Source organism: Diorhabda sublineata, chromosome 1 (genome assembly GCF_026230105.1).
Source record: "Diorhabda sublineata isolate icDioSubl1.1 chromosome 1, icDioSubl1.1, whole genome shotgun sequence".
Classification (NCBI taxonomy): Eukaryota; Metazoa; Arthropoda; class Insecta; order Coleoptera; family Chrysomelidae; genus Diorhabda; species Diorhabda sublineata.
In genome coordinates, this window is record NC_079474.1 from 29299238 (window position 1) to 29311399 (window position 12162).

Below are 12162 nucleotides of genomic sequence, written 5' to 3' on the forward strand. Positions count from 1 at the left end.
GATAAATCCTCGTCCTTTTCTCTGCCAAAAGATCTATGTCTATGCTATCCTGAACTGCTGGAGCATGTAACATTTTGACAGAAAACATCAGAAAGATGCCAGAAACTATCAATATAATTATCATAGTCATTCTTCCGTCAAATCGCCCTCGTATCCAAAGTAAACATTCGAAAAAATAATTTCCATATTGCCCATTTTGACACTATAAATCGGAATAATCTAGTTTAATTATCGGCCTTTTACTAAAAATTCTAATCCTGCACTCTCAAGATTGGTATCATTTCGTTAAAAAACTCCACTTCACATAATCCGCTAAAATATAGTACCTATAGAAAGTATTTTCACAAGTAAAAACAAAAGTGATTCCAGAAAATAAACAGATAAAGAAACAACCTTCATAGAATTCCCAAACGTGTACAGTAGAACAAAATGACATGATAAGATAAAAGGTAAGTTGAATACGTATTATTTATAAAAAAATCTCCGTCAACATTCTTTTCAACGGAGGAAACGACGAAAATCCTGTCAAGTTTTTTGCCTATAAACCACTCTCTTCACCGAGAGAATTATGAAGCTACCCGAAACGTATAAAAAGGTCAAGCGTAATAATGGCAAACATATATACTTGGATAAGATTTTTAATAGAGAAAAATGTTTTTAAAAAAGTTAGTGAGAATCTATTAACACTGATCTATATGATTACCATGTTTTAAAATATTTTTCTATCTCTGTTAACAGGAGTAGTGAATATTTTGATCAATCAAAAATATCAATGGATATTCTAGTGAAATTCCATAACTGGATGCGGATAACCTGGATTCTGATTATTATCTTAAATTCACAAAATTCTTCAACGAGTGATTACAAAAAAAATGTAATATTCCATGCGTTCAGCTTTTGTAAATTAGCGATCATCTAGTTCGTAGATAGTCTTGCAATAAAGTCTGGAAAAATCGATGTTGATATATCATTTACTGGGTCTGATAATTAATAATGATGACAAAGAAAACTTCTACCGCATAATGGGGTATCCCTGCTCTATACATATTTTCGCTATTTGCATGCGTTTATTAGCTCTTTCTCAGATGTATAGTGATGCTCATCACAAAAATGGTGAAACGAAATCTCGAGAAACTTACAGTTTTTGTAAAGTTTTGTTAATGATTTTATAAGCCGCATAAAAGGCAAAAGTCAAATAGGGTAATGGAAACGTGAAGAACATTAGAATGATAGCAGACGATCTAAATATTAACCGCAAAACCACTAGGCAGTTTTGAACTTAAGATTTCGCAATGAGTAAACTATTTCTAAACTTCAGAAAAATGAGAACAACAACTAATGTTGATCACAGAAGACTGTTTGAAGTAAGTAAAAATTGAACTTACGCCACTTGATCAAATTATTATTATTTTTTTAGTTTGACCCCTAAACAATCCAAGACCAAAAAATCTCTTGCTCATAAGCAAGTTGATGGTGAAAACGAAGCAAATCTGCCTCTTTGACATTCCAGGAATGGTCGATAAGGACTTTCTTTTACTTTGATAGACCTTTAATACAGTATTATTATCCATCCTTTTCAACTTTCACTAGATATATCGCCTTGCAACTTTTTTCTCTTCACTAAAATCAATGCGACGTAAAAACAACGTATTTTAAATCAATTCAAACATCCAAATAACTGTAAGAAGCCTGCAGTAAGACATTACAGTCAACAGCCTTTAAAAATGACTACAATGCGCAACGCGTGGAAAAATCGCTGAGGTCGGTGTATTAGTGCAAAATGCAATTACTTCGGAAGCAAACAATTTTGTCATTGGATAATTTTATAGTAAATAATTTTCACAAAATCAGTCTCATCAACTAATAGTAGAACTCTGTTATTATTGTTATTAAACCCGAATGTCATAAAAAGCCAATAACAACTAAGTTGAGCCTACGCAAAGGACAAGGTTAATAGATTGTTAAACATCTAGAAGGTAGTTATGGTATTTTGATAAAGACTTAAAGAAAAGTCGAAACTTCAAATTTTGTATATCTTTTAAAAATTATTAGAAAAAACTAACTTTGAAACAGAAGAGACCTAAAATCAGAAACATTTAGAAACATAAAGTGTTATTTAGTCATATAAGGTTGTACATAGTTATATATGATTGAATGTAGTTAAATAGTTGTATATAGTGGTATGTAGCATACAATGGTATATAGAATTGTCTATATAATTGTGTATAATATAAAATAAAAAGTAATGTAAATATAAATTGTATTTGGTGTAATTATAAATCCAGTGATCCAGAAGATGTCGTACATTTTCCACCCTGTATTTCGGATTGAGGTAAGTCTTTATTTACATTAATCTCCGGAGTTGATATAAAACGTAAACGTTATACTTCAACTTAACCGTACACCACAATCTGTACAAATGAATAAAAGATGATTTTATCAATTTTCATTATATTACATGTAGGCTGAAGCAAATCCAGTCGCTACAAACGTCTTTGCAATGACCAACAACTTTTTATTAGAACCACTTTTCCATCCCCAATCGTTGAACTGACACATAAGTTCATTTTCTAGAAAATCCTACTGTTTTCGATATCATTTAAGTAGTTAAAGCTTGACAATACTGTTTCATTTACATGGAAAGGATGGGAATTAATAATAACACTATTTCTATTCATTTCCTTAATATTTTCTGTGCATAATCATCTATATTTTTAGTTATTGGGATATTTATAATGACTTCGTCGCATTTAACAAGGTTGATTCGCTCACTTTTCGGGAATTAATGAAGAAATTTCTACAAGTAGTATTTCAGCTGAGGTGGTGAAATTCATAGGTATCAACACTTTTATTGACTTTTGCATTATTATAATTAAGAAATTACGTGAGAAACCAGGAAAATAATATATTTTTATAACACAATCAGCAATATTTCTTAATATAAATAAGAATACATCAAACCACTTTAGGATTCATTCGTTGGATTCAATTAGTTCAATAGTTGAAGTTATCAAAAACAGTTTTCCGGCGTTAAGCTATATAATTATGATCATTTTTTTTTCTTAAATAGAATGATAAATCGCCGAAAACAATTTTTTGGATGACTTTAAAAACTCCCTAATGTTATCAGTACATGTCAAAAGAAGAGAGCGATAACAGCCCTTCGGGTAAAAAAGCGGTGAATTGAATTATCGCTTATTGAATTAGAGACGCGCCAATCATATAGCAATTTATTCACAAGATCAAAACAAAACAAAATCTAAAAATAGTATGATGGAACCTATCGAGGAAGGAAGAGAATATAACAAAAATGAAAGGAAAACTTATTTAAAAACGAGATAAAAAAACCCATATATGTAATACTTCTAGGGACAATTAAAATGGACAAGAATGTTACCACTATTAAGGTATCGACAATATTTATTTTCTCTCTCGTTCTATATACCTAGTTCAGGTTGCGCATACTTGAGAATGCGCACAACCAAGCTGGAACCTCGGAGGATAGAGAAAGCATTATCTTTCTGTCCTACATAGTCGAAACTATCCATATGAAAGAACCACTTTTTACATATTTTCTTCACTTAACCTTAAAATTTATATGAAAAATTCATATAACCAAGTTGTTAGTTGTTTCACGAAATTAGCTGGTAACTTATATTTTTATGTCCCAAATACACTGTGTTTTATTCAATTTAAGATATTTTTTCACTTTATTTTGAATTAATAGTAAAAGAACACCTTGATTTAAGATAGAAAATCATGACGTCAAAATAGGCTATTTTATTTTGTTCATTGAAATTCTTATTTTCTAATACTCTAAAAAATTTATATTACTACGTAATTTTTTAAGAAAATAAAAAAGAAATGAAAAAAACTCGATCCAAAAAGTTTTTTATTTAATATTAGCTATTTATTATAAATTTACATTTTCAAATACTTATGTCACTGAAATATAAAATTTTAAAATATAGCTGAAATTTGTACACAATGATTTGAAAAATTAATATTTCAAATTTTTTGCGTTTCATGGAAAATTTCACTATAATAATATATCATTTTATTACACCATCACAAAGAAGAGATTGCAATGAACAAAAAGCATAGAACTTTTATAAAAAGGGCGATATTTAAACTTTAGAATTTTCGTTTGAACATTAGGGAAATCCGGGAAGTCGATCGACACTAAATATGTCTCAAATTCTTTGGGACTAGATAAGCACCTGTAGCATACACGCCCAGCTCTAAAGTCTATTTATTAAAGAAAAATAGCGAACCAAAATAATGATAAGGGTGTGATCATCACGTGAACATCTCGTGCGAAATGCGGCGTGGCATGGTTAATGGTCCTAATCAGTGGCACCATTATATACCGTAAATGAAAAACCGCGTGTAAGGGGCCAGTGTTGCATTGCTGCAGAAGCCGCTAAATCAGGTATAGTACAGGGGCGGCATCGTATTATCCTACTACAGTGACATTATTTATATTTGTCTGTTCCGTTAATTTTCTTAAACATGTCTAATTCGGATACAGCTGATGAAGTTGTAGACATTTGCTATACTCCACCTAAGAAAAGAGCTAAAAAGCTTTCTTCATTTCATTTCATGCTAGGGAAAAACAAATGATTGTGAATATTTATAAAAAAGAATTCAATTTTCTACCAAATCAATTCAGTAGCCGGCCTAAAAAAGAAATAGGATTTCAATACAAAAAACGAGGAAGGAACAGTTTATTATTAGAAACAGAAGAAATAATTGTGTGGAGTCGAGAGAAAAATTGAGAAATTTCGTGAAGAAAATAATAATGTACTACCTAGATTATCATAGGTAAACGCTGGACATATTCAGGATAAGGTTTGGGTGGACTCTTCCATAAAATCCTCAATGCAAGAATTCTTGGATGCACTTTCCACTGGGTTAAAAAGCCCATCAGGTAGGTAATATTTAAAAAAACTATTTTACAAGCTTTTACTCAGTGTCACCTGTCTGTGTACGTATGTGTGCCAAATCTAAAAAGTTTATTTTGACCGACATATATTTATAGCACTATATCTTCACTTCTTATTTGATCAAAGGCTATCTTCAAAACCAAAAAAGATTGTTTCTAAAAAGGTTTTTCTACTATTATTTAGTATTGGGTTGACATAGATAATTTTCATATTCATTGCAATGCAAGAGAGTTCAATTAATAGCATATTTCATGTTTTGTGCTCCGTTTTGTAGAAAAAATTTAATATTAGGAAAAGGGCAGAAACTAATTTGTCATATCGGTAGTGATGGTTTTCTGCCAGATACTTTATGGGTATTTGAAATCGAAAATGGAAGCCTGACGAGAATTGTGTTGTATTATACAATGAGAAACTTCTGTACTTATGATCTTCAACTTTTTGTACTTGTGATCATCGACTTGGTTTCATGTCTATTTATATTCTTTGATTTTCTGGTTGTATTATTCGAACTTTTGGTTTAGTGTTTCTTAATCCTCTGCAAATTTGTCCATGTCATCATATTTCGGTTAGTATAACTTTGTCCATTTTCAGTGCCCTACTTTATAGATTTTCGAATTGGTTGTAATAACCTCATCAAGGATTATTGTGTATATCAGTAGACTCAATATCAAATCATTGTTGATTTCAAATTTACTTGATTTTTCAGGTTGCATACTGACGTAATTTTTGTTGTTGCTATACGGACTTCTAATGCATCTAATTAAGTTTTGGTTTATTCCTCTCTGTTCTAATATCTTCCACAGGTCTTCTCTATTTATTGTATCGAAGGTATTTTTAAAACAACAATTTTGAAAATTTATCAGGCTGATATGCATTTTGATTTAATCCACCTGAGTTTTGTGTTTATTTGTGGGTTCAATATTAAAACGACTTGATATGTCGCCTATGTGACGCTATTTACGATAACTATTTTATTGTTTTCTCAGATTTATCAAGTTAGTGCTGTGACATCAATCGCCTGTCATAAAAGTCTCGAATGGTTTTAGAGATAACTATTTACGTGAAACATAAGTTTTTATCTAATCCAAATAATAACCTAGCGTGGGTATTGAGAATATTATTAATAGTTTCCAACTTTTTCCCAAGCCTGGTATTTATGAATTTTCTGCTGTTGTATGCACATTCTACTTTATGCAAATGTTAAAACTGATATTGTAGAGCGAGATACAATTTAGCTTGAAAAACGTAGTAAATATAAAGGACAAGAATTGGTATGCTGATTCTGCACAAAATGTTATGAAGTTCAAAAATTATGTAAATAACAATATCACTATATCATTGGAAAGATCACTCACAGCGTTCATACTTTCAGAATCGTTCAACAAAATTTGTGTCAAGTTGATTCCAAATAATTCGCATTACGACAAAAATACAAAGAGTTTGTCCTCAAGCTATCTTTGATCTAAAAGAAACATTCCATAAATTCATCGAATGAATTACCAAAACACATATATTACATTTAATTTAACTAGTACTATAACCAACACCTAAAAATTAATTCAGTGCAAATAAAAAACAAACATGAAGAAAAAATGTATTTGTTGATGTATTCAAACAAACAAGAGTCACGTTTTAAATAGAAATGTTGTCACACACTGCAAGATGACGAGGCAAACATTTGAAATATTATTTTTATACAACTTTGTATAATTATTAAGAGCATTAAAAGATATCGTTTACAAAAGGAGGTGCTCAAATATTTATGCTAAACATAATGAAAATCAGTAAACGAGGTAATCAAATGTATAAATAGCTCAACAGGTTTTATGGGTTCAAAGGCTTAGAGTCGTTATACAGCTTTCGTTTCCTCTCAGTGCTCATTTTCATTGCTTTCTTCCATTGCTATGCGCACTTCTGTTTTAATTCGTCTTTTGGATATTTCAACATTCTCTGTGTTTGGCATAATTCCATCCTTCTAATGATCATATGCAGTCTTCATTGAAGCATTATTTTTTGTCTCCCTCCCCAATCTTCCCAGTTGCTGCTGCGTCATATCATTGATTTATTTCTCAATCTCTGTCCACTCCATCTCTATATCCTCCCATCGTTGTTTGTACTCCAAACTGGTTATTGCATTTTCAAATTGTTTCACTACACTTTCATCATTTAATGTGCTGAAGTCATATTTTACCAGAACCTTGGGCTTTCCGCTCATCTGTAGCTTCTGGGTGGTGCTCATAATCCTCATATAATTGCTGACTGCAAAATCTATAACCATTTTTATCAATCACTTGATATTTACTTATTTCTTGTAAATTTTCTCAATACCAATCTCAGCATTAAAGTCTCTAAATACTAATTGGGTATTATATTTTAGCATTTCATTATGAATAGATTCGATTTTCTCGTGGAACCGGTTTTTTACCTTCCGACCTTTCTCCTCTCATATTTAACATCTATACTTACCCAATATTCTTAGTAAGCTTATTCTATTATATATCACTTTAAAATTCAAAACCAACAAATCCCGGATTTTTCTACTCACTATAAATCCCTATCCCTAGACGTCCATTTAGACCCCCACTATTAAAGGAAGTATCATCATCAACTTGGATTATGTTTTTCTCTTTTTGCTTTGTCTGTTACATCGCCATCATGTCAATTCGGTACTGTTTCACAATTCTTATATTTTTCAGAATATTTATTTTGCTGAGCCGATTTTATAATTTTTTGTTTTCTATAGCATTTGCAGTATCTACAGAAATCATCATTACTATTCCTCATTATGCGAGAAAAATATTAAACTCTAATAAAACTTTTAATAAAAAGCGTGAACTACATTGTTATCTCACCACTCCTGATGGGAACCATTAGGATCTGTTAATCATATAATTAAGTTATACAATATTTCTATAATTTTATGCTCCAATAACGTATTGTCTCGGATTACCTAATTTTTGTCTTAGATGTGACTTTGACCTTTGAAGAATCATGAATCTACCTATTTAACTTTTATTGTATTGTATTCGTTGAGATTTATTGTAAACTGACCATCTCCTGACGGGAGCCAAAGTCTTATTTATGCGATTCCATATGTCTCTTGAACACTTGAAGTTCCATTAACTTATAAAAATTACTTACCTTATTTTTGTATTGATGTGAGTCTAACTACCATAAATATAATTAACTATAGCTTTTGTATACAATAGGATTAATTTTTAACAGATTATATACCCGCATAGTGTGTTAATAGTTTTGACATCAAAAAAGTAGAGTCATCAGATTATTAAAACTACTTTATTTATATATTTTATGTTAATAAATAGTTTTTAAAAAGTGAATAAAGTTATTTGACTCTCACAAAATAAAATGTTGCACTTTCAAATGATTATAACGAGCTTAAGAATGACATTTAAACAATAATTACCATATTTCAACTAATATATTTAATACTTAAATTCTATACTAAAACCATCCTCATCAATCATTTTATTTTTTGGTGACAACAGCACGAAAAAATCCGTTGAGTAGTTTTTGCACGACAGGCAGACGCTTTGTTTTATGATATTTCGTGCGGTTGATAGTTCAATGTCGATAAAAGATACGGGTAGTGAGTTTTTAGTTTTAAAGCCCAATTTATTCGATATTTTGATTTGTTCACTACATTGTATCCAGTTTTGACTAAGCACATACTTTTGGCTCTTTTTTTTTTGTTTACAAGTAGAAAGTCTGTATATCTTCCTATAATGAACTCATTTAGCTTTTCGGAGTAGGAGCATTTGTTATCATCTTTAGAACTTTTCATTAAAATTTCTTGATAATAGAAGATAGGTTTAAATGCTGTCTTATATAACTTATATAGTTCATTCTCGAGAGATAGTGGTGATTTTCTTCTCATTATTCAATGCAGTTATTTAATCTCAACGTATTTTAATTTTCGTTAAGATAAATTTCAAGATATTCGGCTTCCTCCCTTTGTGGAATTTCATGCTTGTTCATTATGAAGAAAGTTTTTTCGACTGTTTATAAAGGTCACGCGGATGGATTTCGACTCATCAACTTAAATTTTCAACTATAGTGTCATCGGCATATATTATACTGTCTGTATTGTCTAATCTGGGTAAATCAGCTGTGTATAGAAGATCTGGAAGCGATTCCAAAAGGCTACCTTGAGAAACAGCTGCGCTGATTAAATATATTGTCTTGTATACGTCTTGGTGTTTAACCGAGGGAGGATGTGAGATTGAGGAAATAATTCAGTGAAAGGAATTTTCTGCTTTTGAATTTTGAGTTAACATATAGGAAAATTCTTCAGTCGATTTTCCAGGTTTAAGTGAGAGGATTACTTCTGATAACTTCCACTGAACAGCCAGCTCTGAGTATAAATAAATATTATCATTTTCATGGATTGTTTAGGTAATTGTTGAAGAAGTTTGTATTAAGAAGACTTAGTTGATGAATGGCGTTCTCGAATTGTTTTGATGTTATGTTTATGAGAAATTTCAGTTGATAAGAAGAAGTCAAATAATGATTCATATTAGTGAGGTTGGTATACATTTCATAATTTCTTTGAGAATTTTATTGTTTTCTCATTGTATTTTTTTAGCCAGTGACCTTCCGAATTTCGGTTGGTGGGATTTTAAATTTGCAGATGATCTTATAGTTTTCTTTTATTAGATAATATGTGACAAATATAGACATGCTGATTATTTCGCGGTCTCCGTAATATATTGAAATAAGTGATCACCATTCAAGCCTGAAGTTCTTAAAAAAGATGAATATCTATGTATCTATCGGTACTATCTTCTCTAGTGTGAATATGTATTCTCAAAGTAATATATTTACTACTTTGATGTTTTTGTTGGGTTATTTTCCATGTTGTTTTGTTGTGAAGGGCTTTTGCATGAATTATTTGTTCAATTAATTTAACTACTGTTTATTTTAAAATAATTGATTTTCTACTCCATGAAAATTAGAAAAGTAATATAGACAAATCCCATCAGTTTTACGAAAAATTGAAAAGGAATATCTAATTAAGCAAAAAATGAATGATATGAAGAGAAGTACTTACATAAACAGAAAGTTAAAAGTACACAAAATTCGAGTCGAAAAATTAACGAAGGGGATGAATAATTTGTATTTTCATGAGTCAACAATTTGACTCTGACAAAATGAAACATCTTGAATAAAATTTACTATTTAAAGGGTAAAAACTCCAAGATGAATTGGTTACTAAATTATAAATATTTTAAAACAACACAACAATACCGTGACGTCTTGTTTTTCACATTGAAGTTTTCTTATTAAAAATTAAATTAGATTAAGATTGAATTAACCAAAGTTGACAAAAGATGAATTCAGAAATTAAAAACAGACCAAGAAACAAAATTTAATCCAATTATGTACGAGCGATGATTTGAAAAAATGTTACAAGCCATACATTTGAAATTTTACACAGATACTTGTGCAGGTAGGTATAATTCCCGGTTAGTTCATGATATTTAAAAAGGGTTTATGGTGGATAAGCAATGGATAACTTTTAGTAAAATGGGGGTGTTGCATACAGGATGTTAAAAACCGTAATATGAGTGAAAACAGTTGGTCAAGTTTTTAAGCAACAGAAATAAACATTGAACGAATTGAAAAAGTCATCTAAAATTATCGACAGTAAGAATAGAATTTAACTATGGCGTGAATCATCACATCGTTACAAAGGAAAAAAATCTGGCTTCGTCATTATCAAAGCGGTTAGGTTGTTTTATGATACTTTTTAGAGAAAAATTTGTGACAGAAATTTATGCGTCGAGATGAATACTTCAGCCGCTTACGTTATTGACACTTTTAACCAGAACATCAGCCACTCTTAATTCTTGAGTCATGTTTCGAATAGTAGCGATCTTATATTTAATTAGAAATACTTGAGGTATATTTATTTTGTTTTATCATAATACTCGGGGTTCAGTGATAAATAGTGCACGAAGAATCAGTCACAGCTGAAAGAGGTGCAGATGTATACTAGATAATATTATGAAAAAACTTATTTCCAAACTACGTTTCGAAAAATTGAAATGAAATTATTGATATGGCTTACTGCCTAGTTAATAACACATGGAGCCCCTACCAAACTTGAAAAACTTTCCTTTGGACCCAAGAAGATTTTTTGGGGGCTTTACACTCCATATGGGGTGTGGAACCAAGGAAAATAAAAGAAAAATTCATTTGAAATAAAAAATTCCAAAAATTGTTTTTTTTTGAGTCCGAGGAAAAATGGTAATTAAAGCTTTCCCATGGAGCGTACACAAAAAACATCATATTTTGCACTTTCTATTCGATTTTCTTTGCTTTTTTATCCTCTAAACGATGATTTATGTTCTTGTGTAAAGGGTACAAAAATGTGCGATGTATTTTGAGAAATATTAGATCAGATCAAGGTAAAATGAAAGTAGCACAAATAAAAGAAATTATTCACTTATTATTCGAGTTGCGTTGAAAAAAATATGGAAAGGGAAGTTTTCTGTATTACAATGGAGTTTACAATGTTTCTATGACCTAGGACGGTCTATTGTCGCATATTGACCGCACCGGGGGTCAACGTGTTAAGGATGATTTGAACCAAATAACAATATACTATAATAGAGCTTGTGTGATTTTGAGGACTATGGAAGTTGTTTATAAGCTTATAAACATCCAAATAATATTCATACGAAAGTAAAATAGGTGTAAATAGTAATTGTAACCAAAAATTACATTATATTGCGATAAAGACAGAAATATATGTCAACGATGTAGACTGAGCTTAGAATTAAAATGGTCTGAAAATTCCAAAAGCCATCTTTATATTTATATGGAATGTGCTTTCTTGGGATCAAACAATATTAGAACCCAATGAAATTCTACTTATTAGTCAAATATACAGAAGTAAATGAAAATATATCGAAGAATATATTGTCAAAATTACAATTGTGTGGGCCCTTTGAATTGGTTCTCAACAGAATTTTTCGGCTTAATTACACGCAACTCCAACTTAGTGCCGAAACATACCTTCAAGCTTTTTGGAATATTTTTGAAAATTGAAGGATTGCGAATTTTCTCTGACGTAAAGTAGTGAAAAATATTATGAACCTTAGTAAAGAAATAAAGTGAACTTGGTGTTTCATATTTTTCGTGTGTAACAACCATTTCAGTACAGAAGTCGTCAAAATATAAATACTTAACT